Source organism: Mytilus edulis, chromosome 3 (assembly GCF_963676685.1).
Source record: "Mytilus edulis chromosome 3, xbMytEdul2.2, whole genome shotgun sequence".
Lineage (NCBI taxonomy): Eukaryota > Metazoa > Mollusca > Bivalvia > Mytilida > Mytilidae > Mytilus > Mytilus edulis.
This window is the reverse complement of record NC_092346.1, coordinates 25,111,691-25,128,928: the sequence shown is the minus strand read 5'-3', so window position 1 is coordinate 25,128,928 and position 17,238 is coordinate 25,111,691. Positions and strand designations below refer to the sequence as shown.

Sequence of the window (17,238 nt, the reverse complement as noted above, 5' to 3'; positions counted from 1 at the left end):
TTTAAAGGGAACTACTTATATAATAGTTCTTGAATAACTGGTCATTTTCGTTATATATGGACTGCCCACAGGACAGTGGTATTGACTAAGATAGTGATAATGACTGAGCCGAAGGCGAGGTCATTATCGCTGTCACAGTCAATACCACTATCCTACGGGCAGTCCATATATCACGATAATGACCAGTTATTCAAAAACTATTATGTTTATTTCATTGAGGAATCATGTTTCAGAAAATTCTCATAGATTCAAAATTTCCAAAGCAAACTCGAGTAGTTGTACGATTTCTATGGCAAAGAGTTAAAACCAGTCGTAGCAACCCTGCCATTCATTTTATTGCAATTTTTCAGTATATGAATACTTAATCAAGTTCTCTATAATTTTATAATTTACCAAAACATATGGTAAACAATTCAACAACTTAAATATAATATTGAAAACAGGAAAATGTTTTATTGAAGGGACATCTCTCTAAACAGAGAATCAACGCCCCACCGGTCATTAACAGAGAAACAACGCCCCAGCGGTCATTAACAGATGGAAACCACGCCCCAACGGTCATTAACAGACGGAAACCACGCCCCATCGGTCATTATCATATGAAAATCCGTTAACGACCGGTTTTCTGGTCCGTTTCGTTCTGTTAATGACCGATGGAATTTATTACTCAAGAATAATGAATGTCATGTGGTCCCTTTTCATCCAATAAGAGAAGCTTATTCTCAACCGATATGAAATAATTATGATAAGTCAATGGTATTTGGTATACAGTTGTATTAGCATTGGCCTGAGATTCTATGTGTTATCACTAGGTAGTTGGGAAATATTCTGCAAATGCCAAATAAGGATATCTAATACGTCACTTTTAGGGAGCCAATCAGATATGCAGATACTTATGCATAATGATGAAGCTGTAAGCAAGATGGCGACTGTCCTGCATCAGATACTAGGAATTTTGTGGCAAAGGCAAAGCGTACATGCAGTCGTTAGATCCTTACTTTAGAGAATATTTAGTCCACAAGACTAACGAGAGAAAAAAATGGGGGTATTCCTGGTAGGCCATCTCTACCAGTATCGGCCCGATTGGGGGGGGGGGGGGGGGGGTTTGGGGCATGCTCCCCCAAGATTTTTTTTTCAAAATAAGATGAATCTCTTGCTATTTGATCACCTCTACAGCACACAAATGTTCATTTGAGTTTTGAAAAAATATATTAGTTTTTTCCCCGATTGATTGATTGATTGTTATTTGCTTTACGCCGCATTAGCACAAAAAGGCTATATCGCGGCGATTTTTCCCCCCCCCGATAAAGGTTAATTTTCAAAAAATTAAGGTTCATGTACTGTGGACCCTTTGGCTGAAATTGCCGTATTTTTCACCTCAAAATTTACTTGAGTCTCGAGTTCAGACAGATCTGATAGAACCTTTATTTCAGTTCCTCAATCGTAACATGCGTAAGGCCTGTTAGCATGAAATGTCTCAATGTGCAGTTTTTCTCAACATTTTTTTCTCTCCATGTTCTCTGTGGTTTAAATTAGTATGCGCTGGTTAAGATTGTCCTGATTGAGGAACAGCAGTATAACAGCAGTATTAAATCTGCCTGTTCTGTGAATGTAATGTGCCACTGTTTTTAGTTTGGCTTTTGTCCTTTCTGTGTTCTCGCTGTTCAGTCTGGTTAGAAATAGAAGATTGAGGTTTCTGACCCTGACCTCTTTGAATATTTGGTGTAACATATATTCATGTTTGTTCTCATAGCAGGAACACACCAGAGGAAATGATGAGGCGTTTTAGAAGCTTCACAGTTGCATGACTCTATGGCGTTGGTTTGGCCTACTCGGTTCTTGTAGTAGTTGAGTTCTGTATAGCCAGTTCTTAGTTGGGTGAATATTCTGAAATGTCTTTTAGTTGGGAAATCATACATAATTGAGTGTTTGGAAGTTAACATAAGCAACACCATGGGTGCCATGGACCTATTGAACTGTCATTAACATGCCATGGTCTTTTTTATGCAAATTACACACATGAGACCATGGATCTTTATCTCTGTTAGAAACACATAGAGGACTATTTTTACCACAAATTGGACTCTTATATAGACAAGATGTGGTATGAATGCCATGGTATGAATGCCAATGAGACAGCTACATTGTAGTAGCATGTCATGGTCTCTTTTATGCATATTAATTAAACATCAGACCATAGGTATATATTATATATCTTTTTTTATAACACATTATGGACTTTTAAATCACCCAGAAACATGGATCATAAAAAAATGAAGATGTGCAATGATTGCCAATGAGACAACTATCCACAAAAGACCAAAATGACAGATATTAACAACTATAGGTCACCGTACAGCCTTCAACAATGAGCAAAGCCCAAACCGCATAGTGAGCTATAAAAGTCCCCGATTAGACACTGTAAAACAATTTAAACGAGAAAACTAACGGCCTTATTTATGTAATAAAAATGAATGAATAACAAATATATGTAACACATAAACAAACAATAACCACTGAATTACAGGCTCCTGACTTGGGACAGGCAAATACATAAATAATGTGCTGGGGTTAAACATGTTAGCGGGATCCCAACCCTCTCCCTTACCTGGGCCAGCGGTATAACAGTACAACATAAGAATGAATTATAAAAATCAGTTGAAAAAGGCTTAACTCATCAGATGGACAAAAATACAAATGGATGTGGCCTGGTACTTATACAATGAACATCCTGACACAAAAAAAACTCAATGAATAGATCTGAGAGTACTCGCACTGTTAGGAACATGTCATGGTCTCATTTGCGCATATTTAGCATTAGACTATGGACCTATACATATGTTTTCAATACATCAACACATAAAACAATTGACCAGTTAAAAGTGTATCATGCCACGGTCTCTTCTATACTTATTACACATGAGACCATGGACCTATATATATACATATATGTTGTCAATACACCATGGACTCCTATACCATAATAACACATAAAACCAGGGACCAATTAAAAGTCCTGTATTGTGCCAAGGTGTTTTTTTTACACATTACAAATGAGACTATCGACCCTCAACACACAGAGAAACAAAAAACCATGGACCGATTAGACCCTAACATGCCATGGTCTCTTTTATACACTTGACACATACCACCATGGACCTATGCATATGTTATCAACACATCATGAACTCTTATACCACAATAAAATAGAAGACCATGGAACAATTAGACTGTCAGTAACATACCATGGTCTCTTTTATGAATTATACACATTGAACCATAGACCTATACATATGTAATTCACAAATCATGGACTCTTATACCACAATGATACATATAAAAACCATGCACCAATGGGACGGTAACATGATGTGTCCTTCTAATGCATTTTTCACATGAGACCATGGACCTACATTGGATATCTGTTAAAATAAAATTGAGAATGGAAATGGGGAATGTGTCAAAGAGACAACAACCCGACAAATAAAAAGACAAAAGCATGTCATGGTCTCATTTTTACATATCTCAAGTGATACCATGGACTTATAGATCTGTTAGTAACACATTATGGAATCTTATAACACAATGAAACAGAAGACAATGGACCAATAAGACTGCCATTGTTTATTTTATGAAATTACACATTGCACCATGGACCTACATGTATGTATCTCTGACATTACATCATGTACTTTTATACCTGTATTAAACCGAAGCGAGGGACCAATTAAGACTTACAGTAGCATACTATGATCTCTTTTATAAATATTACACATGAGACCATGGACCTATATACATATGCTCCATGTATTAACACAGCATGGACCCTTATACCACAATGAAATAGAAAACTATGGACATCAATTAGACTTATAGAAACATACCATGGTCTCTTTTATACATATTCCACAATGAAACAGAAGACCATGGACCAATAACAATAACCATAACAAGAAGTGGTATATTTTATACAGATTATACATGTGAATGTCATGACTATAGACCTACATGTATGTATCTGTTTGCAACGCACCGTGAACTCTTTCACTATAATGAAATCGAAGAGAGGACCATGGACTAATAAAAATAACCGTAACAAGAGTTACCAAGACGTGGTCTATTTTATACACATTATACATGTGACTATCATGACTGTAGACCTATGTATCTGTTTTTAAAGCATCGTGAACTCTTTTACCACAATGAAACTGAAGACAAAAGCCAATTCTAATGCAATTTGACTAACAATTTTTTTCATAGGATAAAAGTTGCCGTCAAATCCACAGTTGACCAGGCGTAACTAAGGAGGGACTCGCCATTTTGAATTAAGAATCAACAAATGTTCGATTACTACTATATAATCGATAATAAAACAACACCTACCTCGAATTCGCCGTTTTAATGAACTTTTAACCGAATTTGAAGCGTACAGGTAACGTAATAACATCGGATTTGTGAGTTTTCATTGTATGACGTCACGTTTAGCCATGACGTCTTTGTGCCAAAATCATTCATGAAGTTTCGCAGATTTTTTTTTATTTGACAAATTTATTTTTATTTTTGTAATGCATTAGAATCGGAATAACAGTACTGTAGTTAAAGAGTTGCCACCGTCAATTTTGATTTGACGGTCTCAAATCTCCGTTTTACTGTCTCCGCTACGCGTTGCCAGTAAAACTGCATTTGCAACCGTCAAATCTACAATTGACGGTGGCAACTCTTCAACTACAGTACTGTTATTCCTTAATTACCCTGTCAGAAACATGCCATGGTCTCTTTTATACCTGTTACACATGAGACCATAGACCTTAACATTTGTTATTAACATCGTGGAACTGTATACCACAATGAAAACATCAGACCATGGACCAATTAGACTCTTTTAAACATGCCATGGTCTCTTTTATACCTGTTACACATGATACCATGGACCTATATATCTGTCAGAAGCACATCATTGACTTTTAAACCACAAAGAAACATAAGATTATGGACTAAAAAGACTAAACGACATGCCATTGTCTCATTTATACTTATTACACATGAGACCATGGACCTAAGCATATCATGGATTTTTAAACCACAAAGAAACATTAAACCATTCATGAGCCAAATAGACTGAATAAAAAGCAATGGTCTCATTAATACATATTACACATGAGACCATGGATAATCTGTAAGTAACACTTCATAGGACTCTAACAATAACACAATGTTTTTACACATCATGGACTCTTATACCACAATGAAATAGAAAACTATGGACATCAATTAGACTGTCAGAAACATACCATGGTCTCTTTTATACATATTCCACAGTGAAATAGAAGACCATGGACCAATAACAATAACCGTAACAAGAAGTGGTATATGTTATACAGATTATACATGTGGATATCATGACTATAGACCTATGTATCTGTTTTCAACGCATCGTGAACTCTTTCACTATAATGAAAAGGTCGACTGCAGGATACAAGTTTTGCTTCCAGTTACTGATATAAAACACCTATACTTTAAGTATCTGACATATTTTTTTATAAATGTAAAAAGTGTTATGATATTTTTTTCGAATATTATATATATATTTTTCCTTGGTATCACACTTATAAGTATTATACTTTTAGGTGGAGAATTTCAATGATAAACATCCAGGATCTGCTACTATTTGTATGGCTGTTGTTCATAATGTCAATGTATCCGCTGGTATGTATCTGTAATCATATATTTGAGACTTTTTTAATTGAGAAATTTTTTGGTCATATATTGGTATGACGTTGGCGTTGTTGTCGTCGTCTGAAGACATTTGGTTTTCCCACTATAACTTTAGTATAAGTAAATAGAAATTTATGAAATTTTAACATAAGGTTTATGACCATGAAAGGAAGGTTGGGATAGGTTGGGATTGATTTTTGGAGTTTTGGTCCAAAAAAAGGTCACAAATAAGCATTTTTCTTTATTTTTTGCACAATAACTTTAGTATAACATGTATAAGTAAAAAGATTTCTAAGAAATTTTAACACAAGGTTTATGACCACAACAGGAAGTTTGGGATTGATTTTGAGAGTTTTGGTCCCGATAGTTTAGGGAATAGGGGCCAAAAGGGTCCAAAATTAAACTTTGTTTGATTTCATCAAATAATGATTTATTGGGGTTCTTTGATATATGCTGAATATAAGCATGTACTAAGTTATTTGATTATGGGCCCAGTTTTCAAGTTAGTAATATTTTCAGAAAGCCTGTTCTAATTATAAATTCAACTTTCTTTTTTAAATTTTAGATGTTTAATATTAAAAAGTTTATTTGCTTTTCAAGTAATAACTTAGATTTTAACAGCAAATGTAAATATATTTATATATGTTCTTGTATTTTATTCAGGTTCAGTACAGATGAAGTCCATATTCATCAAAATGATCATGAGACAACTACTTAGGTAACTAACAGACTTGCTGATGAAAATATGAGCTATGACAGGACAGAAGTTGGGGAGTGACTAAGATTAGCTAAAAATGTAAGTCATGGAAAAATGCTCTTGATCATATATCCTACATGTACCTCTGTTCAAAGAAAATTTAAATGACAGCTAAATGCAAACATTGAAATCATATTTTAATTTATTTAATTATTTTGATGAATATACAATTTTCCGGGATGTGATCTTTAAATAAAAATATGTTTGTTTAAACTGAAGAAAGTAACAACATTTAACAGGAAACCAATTAGTGGAGTATCATTTTGGTATTCAATACTCAGTACTACCGAGGGATACTTTAGTAATATATAATAGATAGTTTATTCTCATAAAATCATGCAAGTACAAAAGTTACAGAGAAGTTGAAAAATAATATACATAAAAAACAAAATATGCATTAAAAATGCATAAACTTCAAAAATTTCGGATGAGATAACATATTAAAGAATATAAATATAGACTTTTATAGTCAATTGAAATGTTAAAGTTGTATAAAGAAATACTTCCTATAAGTATGGTAAATAAATTATGGTTGTTAAGAAGGAGTGAGCTTACTTTTAATACATCTTATAAAATTGCTGAGGTTTCTAAGTCTCTTTGTTTTTTTTTTTAATTAAACAGTTTGTTGAAGGCAATAATGTTATGTCTTGGTACTAGTTCATTTGGGATAAATCTTCTTCTTTCATCTTGTAAAGCGGAGCAAACAAAAATATAGTGGTATTCGTCTCCGATATCACTTTTCGTATACATTGAACATTTTCTATCGCTTCTGTAATCAAGTACTCATTGAAATCCTATATATACGTATGTTATTCAAGATGAATAAAAATAAATAACAGATGAAATATCCAAATCAACAAATCAGAACTGAGTAAATGAAAAAAAATATTTTATTTTTGGCACTTGGCTACAGTTTATATACATTCTATGATTTTTAGGCAAAAAATGTATAAAGCAGATCAACACCAGAATGGAATCACACCAAGAAGAACAGAGAAGATTAATAAATCTATGTTTTTTAGCCGTTTTAGTGCAAGTATTTATAATACCGCTTACATTTTGTATAAAAAAGCATGAATCATAGTTTAGGTTCACAACATTTATATCATAACATTATTGATATATTTAGATAATGTGGAAGCATCCCCTCTCTTCAAAAAGGGGTTGTCAGAGTAACTGACACATAAACTAATGCCAATTATGATCACTTTCTAAACAAAGTACAAAACTTATTTAGCTCAAAATAAAAAAAATTATTCTCAATTTACAAAAAGTTATATCAAGAACATATATATTAAAATATAGATATACTGTTCCCAGGTAATATGAATAGAAAGAAAGCAATACTAATAATTTGAAAGTCATAAAGAGATATGACTCAACCTCTTTTCAAAAGAGAAAAAATGTTGGTTTCTTTGAATTTTCATTTTGCAAACATCTATTTAGATTTTTTTTATGATTTTCTTATTACATTTTCTCCTTGTCGATTGCAGACTCAGATTTAATCACTCTAAATTTCACCTATTGTCTGACTTGAAGGGATTTCAATTAAAGGTGAAACATTTTTTTTATGATTACTAGCGGCAATAACATGAAAGTTCAAAGTTTAGGACATGGCTTTGCCAAAAGAAACGAGAAAAATAACATCCTGGAAATAATTATAGCGTCACTGTACCGTGACGCTAAAACGGCATGGGGAGAACACTCATTTTTTTTGTTATTAATGTTCAGTGATTATTTGTGTATTTTGATGTTGAAAGCCTTTTGCTTAAAAAACCTCAGCATAATGACCCATTTCTTTTCCTATGTAATGCATTTGCTTATTTTTTTGTTATTTACATATTTCTTTTAACATACTTTAAAGAGTAACCTTAGTATGCATATAATTTGAGTTGATAACATACATGTAAATGCAGGTTTTAAAATAATTTTTAATGCCAAAATTAAATCATACATCAAGTTTAGAAGTACATCCTTGTTTATCTTGCTTTGTTCATAGTAAGTATCCTTTGGAAATCGGGTAATATTATATGTGTCCTTTTTTCAGGTATAAAGACTTTATACCACTTTCCATATGGGAATGAACAGCTTACCAGTAGAAATTGCATTTATCATGCAGTGTCCATTAACCTCTATATAAATGTAAATATGGCTGTGGTTTCAGTGTTGAAAATGGTGGATGATATAGTACCTTTGTCGAAATATGTAAGAATACAATATATTGAGAATATCATATGGCGTTTTCAATATCGCATCCGTATCAACCCGAGACACCAATATAATCCCAAGAGCTCTGAGGGTTGATACGGTGTGTGATAGTGAACAACCCATATCATATACACTTTATTATATACATATACCTCAAGCATGTGTCAAGTAGATGTTTTTTATGTAACATGACGTCATACAGATTAGGGTTTTGATAAAGCCTTTGCAACAGTGACTGCAATCGATGACGTGACATCATACAGATTAGAGGTGTGATAAAGCTTTTGCAACCGTGCTGATTTCGATATCATCACTGGTGGCTGATACAGCACGCTTGCCATTGATAGTATTACACATACAATTTATCTGTATTTACCACTAAGTATATAATAAATTCATTTATGTGTTTTATCATCATTTTATACCATTCTATTACGGAAAGAATATAGAATTGTTTTTTGCTCATAAATAAATCCAACCTAATGAGGTTCCCTAATGGAAATGCTTGTTTGCTAAACTGTTCTATATGATAAATCAAGTATAAATTTCAACTATAACACCTGTTTATTTGAAAAGATTTTTATTTGGAATTCTCAAACCATTTATATGATCACAATCTGGTGTTTCAATCAATATCACTATAATGCAGTTTGATAAAAGAGTAGCACATAAGTATACAAATGTAGAAGAAATGGACATAATTTAAGAAATTATGTAAATCACAGGTTACCATTATTAAAGGGGTTATCTATGCTTGGCAACGTTAATTCTTTTATTTTTTTTTATTTAAGCACTGACAGAATTGCCTGAAGGAAAATAATAGTTATTCTAATTATATTATTGTAAAAAATTTCTCAGATTGAAGAAGAATTGAAAGATAAAACTTACCTGTGGGTTAAATCTACCCTGCAGAAAGTGAATGCAGAACAGCAGAGGAAGAAGAGTGTATGGATGCCGTAAAGAGCTGGTCTCGACTAGTCATAGAGGGACGGAAGTAAGTATAATGTTTTTCAAAATAATTTTTATCATTTAGTGTGTATATATTAATATAAAAATGAGGAAATGATGTATGAATTCCAATGAGACAACTCTCCACAAGAGACCAAATTACACAGAAATTAACAATTACAGGTCAAATAATCGACTATAAAAAGCTCTTCAAAATGACGAATCTGAAACCATTCGAACAAAAAAACTAACAGCCTGATTCATGTTTCTTATTAATGACTGAAAAATGCACATATTTATTTAGCACAGATATTTAAAGTACTGTTCTGTATATCATTACTGGTCTATGATAAAATTGAGAAAGGAAATGGTGAATATGTCAAAGCGACAACCACCCAACCACAGAGCAGACAACAGCCGAGGCAACCAATGGGTCTTCAATGTAGCGAGGAATTCCCACACCCGTAGGTGTCCTTCAGCTGGCCCCTAAAAATATGCATAATAGTACAGTGATAATGAACGTCATACTAAACTCCGAATAATACACAAGAAACTAAAATTTAAAATCATACAAGACTAACAAAGGCCAGAGGCTCCTGACTTGGGACAAGCACCAAATCAATGTATGTAATAGTAGACCAAGTATTCTGTTTTTAATTTTGCTACCTATGTATATTATCTATATCTTTGTTATTTATCTGTTGTATAAATGTACATACATGGTATTTATCATGCTTATTTCAAAGATATTCACTCAAAATATATGATCTTAACAATTTTGTGTATTACATTTGTAAAGTTTTTTACAAGCATCATTCACATCGTTTACACATACATGTATAGTGTATGTAATGGCAATATATTGCTAAGGTTAAAACTAAGGCTTATAACTTCATTTAAGATGCTGTAAAGAGTGATTTTTGTGTTCCTTAAGAGTGCCTTAAAATATTTTATATTATAAGGAGTTCAGCAAATAATCTGAAGAAGTTTTAAAAATTTATCTGACTTCAACCTAATTACATTGAAGTATACTACATCACAAATCATTTTGAAAAAAAATGTAATATATTTATAGACACCTAGATGCATAATTGTTTTTTACTTTTGAACTTAGTTATACTTGTATAATTTTATTTCCAATTATTTTCTTCAGACAGTTCTGCAACTATCAATCATGTGGTTCCAGCTTCAAAAATATGATTTTTTAGTCGAACAGTATGCCATTCTTTTTGTGCTACGGTTCTACAGGTATACAGCTTTATATTCAAAAGCTTAATATTTCAATAAAGTGATATAAAACCTCAAATTTAAAAAAAATTATGCATATATATGTTTTTTATAAATTAATGGATAGTTTTCATTATAAATTTTTTTTGGGAAAAAATTCGCTGATTTGTCCATATTTAGAAGAGGTTTATTTTTTTGTAATTGCTTGCTTCCAAATTTGTATGCAAGTGATGTTAGGGTGACCCTTCTGGTGAGGCCAAAATAAATAAATAGTGTGTTTCCTATTTCACCCTGAAAATAAATAGTTAGGGTAGGAAGGTAAAACATTTTATTTTGTGAAAACTTTTTTCCTTTTTTTCTCTCCATGACAGCAGAGATCTTTTGTTTTTTAATATTAAGAATAGTACTTAAATCTACAGCTGTTTTAATTTTCTGCTTTAGTTCTGTGTAAAAAATATGAAAATAGACTTTAATGCAAATGTTATTCATTTTGTGGGTCGTAATAGGAATATGTTCTTGCCGATTAATTATCTTAAAGCAAAAATGGCAGTGAAAAATCTAGCATGGTATTATTATGATTGGCTTTGTTGGACCTAACAATGTAAATGACACATAATGTATACATGTGGGAACCAATTCCTACCCTTCTTTTTTTAATAGTAAAAACACTGCAAATTGATGCTTAGCAGCAATTTATTATGATTTTTCGAGGGGTATTACTCTTGCGTCAACTTCGTATTTTTTTTGTCTATAGGCCCATCATGGTGTCCCTCAAAAAGATTATCATATCCTAATTTTCCAGAATTAATGTCATTATATTTTACAACCATGTCATCACATTTCACATATTTGACAGCTTATACGCTGCACAGTTGTCGAAAAGCCAAGGTTGTTTATTTGAAATCTTGGTTCTTGAAATGCTTTACTAGTCCATATTGGTCATTGCTATCAATGATTTTGAGGAGGTCAGGAAATCGGAACCACACTATTTATTTATTTTGGCCTGATTGCTAAACCCATGGATCTGTAAATGAAATGTACTATTATCTGATTGTACATGTTATACACATTATCAATATTTTTGCTTTTTTCTTGATTGATTACTATAAGACGACAATTGGTAAACTACGGCTTCAAAAAATGAAAAATAATTAGAGAAAAAAAAGATGATTATCGATATGTTTGCTTAAAAAATGATAAAATCATGCACAGAAGACTGGTTGGTTCAAGAATTGGATAAACATTATTTTTCATCAGTCACTCGGTTTATATGACTAACAATAAAAAATTATTTAAACATTCATCCGATTTAACAGAGTTATCTCCCTATTGTGTGATGTACCACCTTAGAAGACCATTTGTAAGGTCTACAGAGTACTGATTTTGAATGAAGTTTTTAAATTGATTCTTTTAGATGATAGTCGACAAAGTGGAACAAAAGCATAGCCGGAGAAAAGAGGCGTTTTCATGGGAAGCTAATTGGAAATGCAAATGGGCTCTTAGAAGTGGTGGTTTTGGTTCCTTTACAAAAGAGTTTGTAAGTTTTGATAATTCTATGTTATTGCAATATGTATCAAATTGTATGAAAAAGTTGAAGTTCGTTTTATCTTCATAACCATGCCATTTTTAGCTCACCTGGCCCGAAGGGCAATGTGAGCTTTTCCCATCACTTTGCGTCCAGCATCGTTAACTTTTACAAAAATCTTTTCCTCTGAAACTACTGGGCCAAATCAAGAACTTATATAGAAGGATTCGAATCTCATAATTTTTAGAAAATATGTAGAGAATCGTTGGATTTGAACATATCTTCTATACATTTTTAAATTGCTTATATTTAATCTTATACCTTATTGATAACCATGAAAATTCTTCTGTACATGTAAAAAAACATTAAGACTTCAGACAAAATAAATTTCATCAAAATCAATCAAGAACTTTTTAAGTTTTTAGCTGAACAGTTGAACTACGTTTTATTGTGTTTTTCACCCAAAATGTAGAATAATGCCCCAAAAATAATTACCCTCCTTTCTTAAATAATTCAAATTACATGAAGGACATGAACATTATTAACCAAATTAACTCTATCAATGTAGAATCATTTAAATTTAAGAAAATCTTTATTTCATTAAAATCCACCAACAACTTTTAAAGTTTTAAGGTGTACAGTGTGGTTTCTCAAATGGTTCTCAAACCAAACTTGGCCACAATCATCATTGGGGTATCTAGTTTAAAAATTGTGTCTGTTGACCCAGCCAACCAACCAAGACGGCCACCATGGCTATGAATAGAACATAGGGGTAAAATGCAGTTTTTGGCTTATAACTCAAAAACCAAAGCATTTCAAGCAAATCTGACAGGAGGTGAAATTTTTTTTCAGGTCAAGATTTATCTGCCCTAGAATTTTCAGATGAATCGAATAACCGGTTGTTAGGTTGCTGCCCCTGAATTGGTAATTTTAAGGAAATTTTGCTGTTTATTTGTTATTATTTTGAATATTATTATAGATAGAGATATACTGTAAACAGTAATAATGTACAGCAAAGTAAGACCTAAAAATAAGTCAACATGACTAAAATGGTTAATTGACCCCCTTACATGCCTTAGGAGATATATAGTCAATTTTTAACAATTTTCATAAAATTTGTAAATTTTCACTAAGATTTCCCACTGAAACTACTGGGCCAAGTTCATTATTAAAAGAGATAATTGTAAGCAGCAAGAATGTTTAGTTTAATAAGATCTACAAACACATCACCATCACCAAAACACAATTTTGTCATGTGTCCTCTGTTTAATATTCACATAGACCAAGGTGAGCGACACAGGCTCTTTAGAGCTTTTAGTTTAATAATGCCTTTACCTCTGACAGCAATGAAAGATTTAATAAATCATTTTTATAATGATTGTATTTAAATGTTTTTGAAATATGAGAAGAAGAAAAAATTGGAAGGTAAATACAAAATGTGATCGTTGTATATAACATTTTCTTTATGATGACATTATGAATACTAGTTTAATCACATAAGTTGGAGTAGAAAAGCACCATCTTATACTGGATATATATATATGCCTGAGGTAATAAGCATTTGTTTTACATAAGAAAAGTATGCCTTAATTATATTCATCTCTTTTGCTTGTTTATATGTCAGTCAGGAGTACTACTTGTACAAGTATTTTTTATTTCCTTGAAGAAGTAAACAAAAGTATACACATATAAATTAATTATAATGTTTGAATAATCTCCCCTTAATTTCAAAAAATTTAACTTGTATAAGTAAATTTTCTTACAATCCCACAAAAATTCTCTGGTTTAGAGATGTAAAATGTAAAAACACTACCTTATATGGATATGCATGAGTAAGAATACTTATGTCCTTGCAGAGTCTGTTGGGGGCACTAAAACTTCACAGTTTAAAAATATTATTTTTATAATATTGTACCTTTTTCTATGATTAAAAAGTAATTTTGATCGAGGAAAAGTAGTATTTTTTTATAGTCTTTAAGAAACAACAAGGTATGATTATCAAATTTATAGCCGATTATAGGTATGGGTTCTGCTCATTGTCGAAGGCATTAAAGTTGCCTATCATTACTTTCATCAACTTCATTTGAACTTATTAATAAGTAGACACTGGCAATCATACCACATCGCCTTATTTTTGTATTCAAGCATCTTTTAGAAAGATCAGTTATCCATTATGAGATATTAACTGTAGAATTCCAAGTAATATTTTCATGATGACTTCTTATGATAGACACTATATTAGTTGACAGTTTTTCCGCTATTTCCATGTGTTATAACTTTTAGTAACCACACAATACATTGAAGTTCATTGAGTCGATTGGTCAGTTTTTTAAGTCATTGGCCTTGTGTTTGGGAAATTACTAAGCAAATATAGTTTGACATCATGCAATCTAGAGTTCTCTCCCTGTTACAATTGCAATTGATTGTGTTGATATTATTTTCTTTTGGCTTAATGTTATACATGTTTCATTTAGCATTTTATGCTTGTTGTTTTTTTAGGTTTTGATAAGTTCTTTGAGAATAAGAAGAAGTAAACAGGCTTGTGGCTGACTAAACTGGTTCTTCTGAGACATATATCATACTGACTACTGTATATCATTTCATGTTGGCCACTGTATATCATTTCATGCTGACTACTGTATATCATTTCATGTTGACCACTGTATATCATTTCATGCTGACTACTGTATATCATTTCATGTTGACCACTGTATATCATTTCATGCTGACTACTGTATATCATTTCATGTTGACCACTGTATATCATTTCATGCTGACTACTGTATATCATTTCATGTTGACCACTGTATATCATTTCATGCTGACTTCTGTATATCATTTCATGTTGACCACTGTATATCATTTCATGTTGACCACTGTATATCACTTATTTTATGTTGACCTTTGTATATCATTTTATGTTGACCTTTGTATATCATTTCATGTTGACCACTGTTTATCATTTCATGTTGACCATTGTATATCATTTCATGTTTACCACTGTATCATTTCATGTTTTCTCTGTAGATATTTGTAGCAAAACATATTGACAGAACCTATATTTAAAGTGACAATCCATATATTTGAATTTGTTTTATGATTTTTAATCCCTTATATGAATTTTTTTTATTCAAAAATATTATTCCTTAGCTGTAAATGTCACTTAAATTTATCACACAAAACTTTTTTGGAACCCAATAATTGATTACATATGTGTGACTAATTTTTATTATTCATTATAGATATATTTCATTACATTATAATTGAAAATATAATTGTTTAAAAAAAACTCTTGACTATGTTTTATTACTATTGGTAAACATCACAACCTTAGATATTCTTTATAGGAATCCATCTACTACAATAACAAAAGAAAATTTGTTGGAAATGTTTTAACCAATTATTTCCGTCAAACCTGATCAATTATATCTAATTAATTATATTTTTGAGTAATTTCTGTATTGAATTTCAAGTTCAGGACTGTTAGTTAATTGTAATCTTAACAGAAAAAACAGAGGATGAAATTGTTAAAGCAATTGAAAATTTCAAAAATTTTGTCTATAATATATAATAATTTGAAAACTTATAGTTCAATATATAAGATAATTATACCCCCGCTTTAAAAAAGGGGGGTATACTGTTTTACCTCTGTCTGTCCGTCAGTCCGTCCGTCAGTCAGCCCGTCCCATGAAACTTTCGTCACATTTTTCTCAGGAACTACAATACAAGGATTTCTGAAATTTGGTTTCAGGGTTTATCTAAGTCACCTATACCGTGTGATGCGTTTTCAGATTGATCACTTGACAACTACCTGTTTACCGAACACTTGTATGATTTTACACATGATAGCCAAGTTGAAAGTTTTCGTCACATTTTTCTCAGAAACTACAATACAAGGATTTCTGAAATTTGGTTTCAGGGTTTATATAAGTCAGCTATACCGTGTGATGCGTTCTCAGATTCATCACTCGACAACTTCCTGTTTACCGAACACTTGCATATTTTTACACTATTAATATTATCCACTTGCGGCAAGGGTATCATCAGTGAGCAGTAGCTCGCAGTTTCACTTGTTTTTACTTGTTTTGTCATCTATCATTATAATGTATAATTGATGCTTCTGTAGCACAGTAACTGTGTCAGAGTTTGTTTAATAAATTTCTACAGTTAGTATGTATAAAAAAATAAATAATTATGAATAAATATATTTTAGATTTATTTGTTTATTTTTTTGTGATGCAAATGTAAAGAAGGTAACTTTACAAAAAAAGTTATATAAAGGGCAACATCATTTTCAGATATCTTTTTCATCTGTTCATTCAAAACAAAGTTTATCAAGAATATGCTGTTTAAATTACAAACAGGCAGATTACTCCAACTTGATCAAAAATTACCTTGATCAAAAATTACCTTGACCAAAAACTTTAACTTGAAGCAGTACAAAAAAAAAAGAAAGGACGCACAGACTGAAAAAGGTAAGTGGGGCATTAAAAATATTATAAAAAATTATATCAAATGAAACTTCATTGTACCAGGTGCAAAATGTCAACTACACATTGGACTATGGCTAATATATGAACTTTCATGCATCTTCAGAAAGATGAATAGCTGTCTCATTATTATATGAAAGTTTTATAGGGTTTATACCCTTCGAATACCTGTGTTTCATTCTAATACAATTTGTATGTAGCAATTTTTTCATTGGCTAAAAGTTGCAGTTAAATCCCCAGTTGACCAGGCGTAACTAAGGAGGGACAACCATTTGGAAATGATAGAATCAACAACTGTTCGATTACTACTATATAATCCAAAATAAACAACACCTACCTCGAATTCGTCATATTAAAGTTATTTTATC

The 17,238-nt window shown here is 31.7% G+C and overlaps 1 long non-coding RNA gene across 4 annotated transcripts; it reads left to right on the top strand.

The window, feature by feature from the left end:
• Positions 1–958: 958 nt before the first annotated feature.
• On the top strand, positions 959–16,598 carry LOC139516043 (uncharacterized). 4 transcript variants are annotated; one of them, XR_011662908.1, is made up of 9 exons: positions 959–1,054; positions 5,628–5,706; positions 6,379–6,511; positions 7,411–7,504; positions 8,520–8,677; positions 9,472–9,674; positions 10,782–10,876; positions 12,270–12,392; positions 14,880–16,598. It is a non-coding gene; the product is annotated as an uncharacterized lncRNA (long non-coding RNA). The 4 variants fall into 4 exon arrangements; XR_011662907.1 differs by having other exon boundaries at positions 968–1,054; positions 7,411–7,508; positions 9,539–9,674; XR_011662905.1 differs by having other exon boundaries at positions 969–1,054; positions 9,539–9,674.
• The last annotated feature ends 640 nt before the right edge of the window (positions 16,599–17,238 follow it).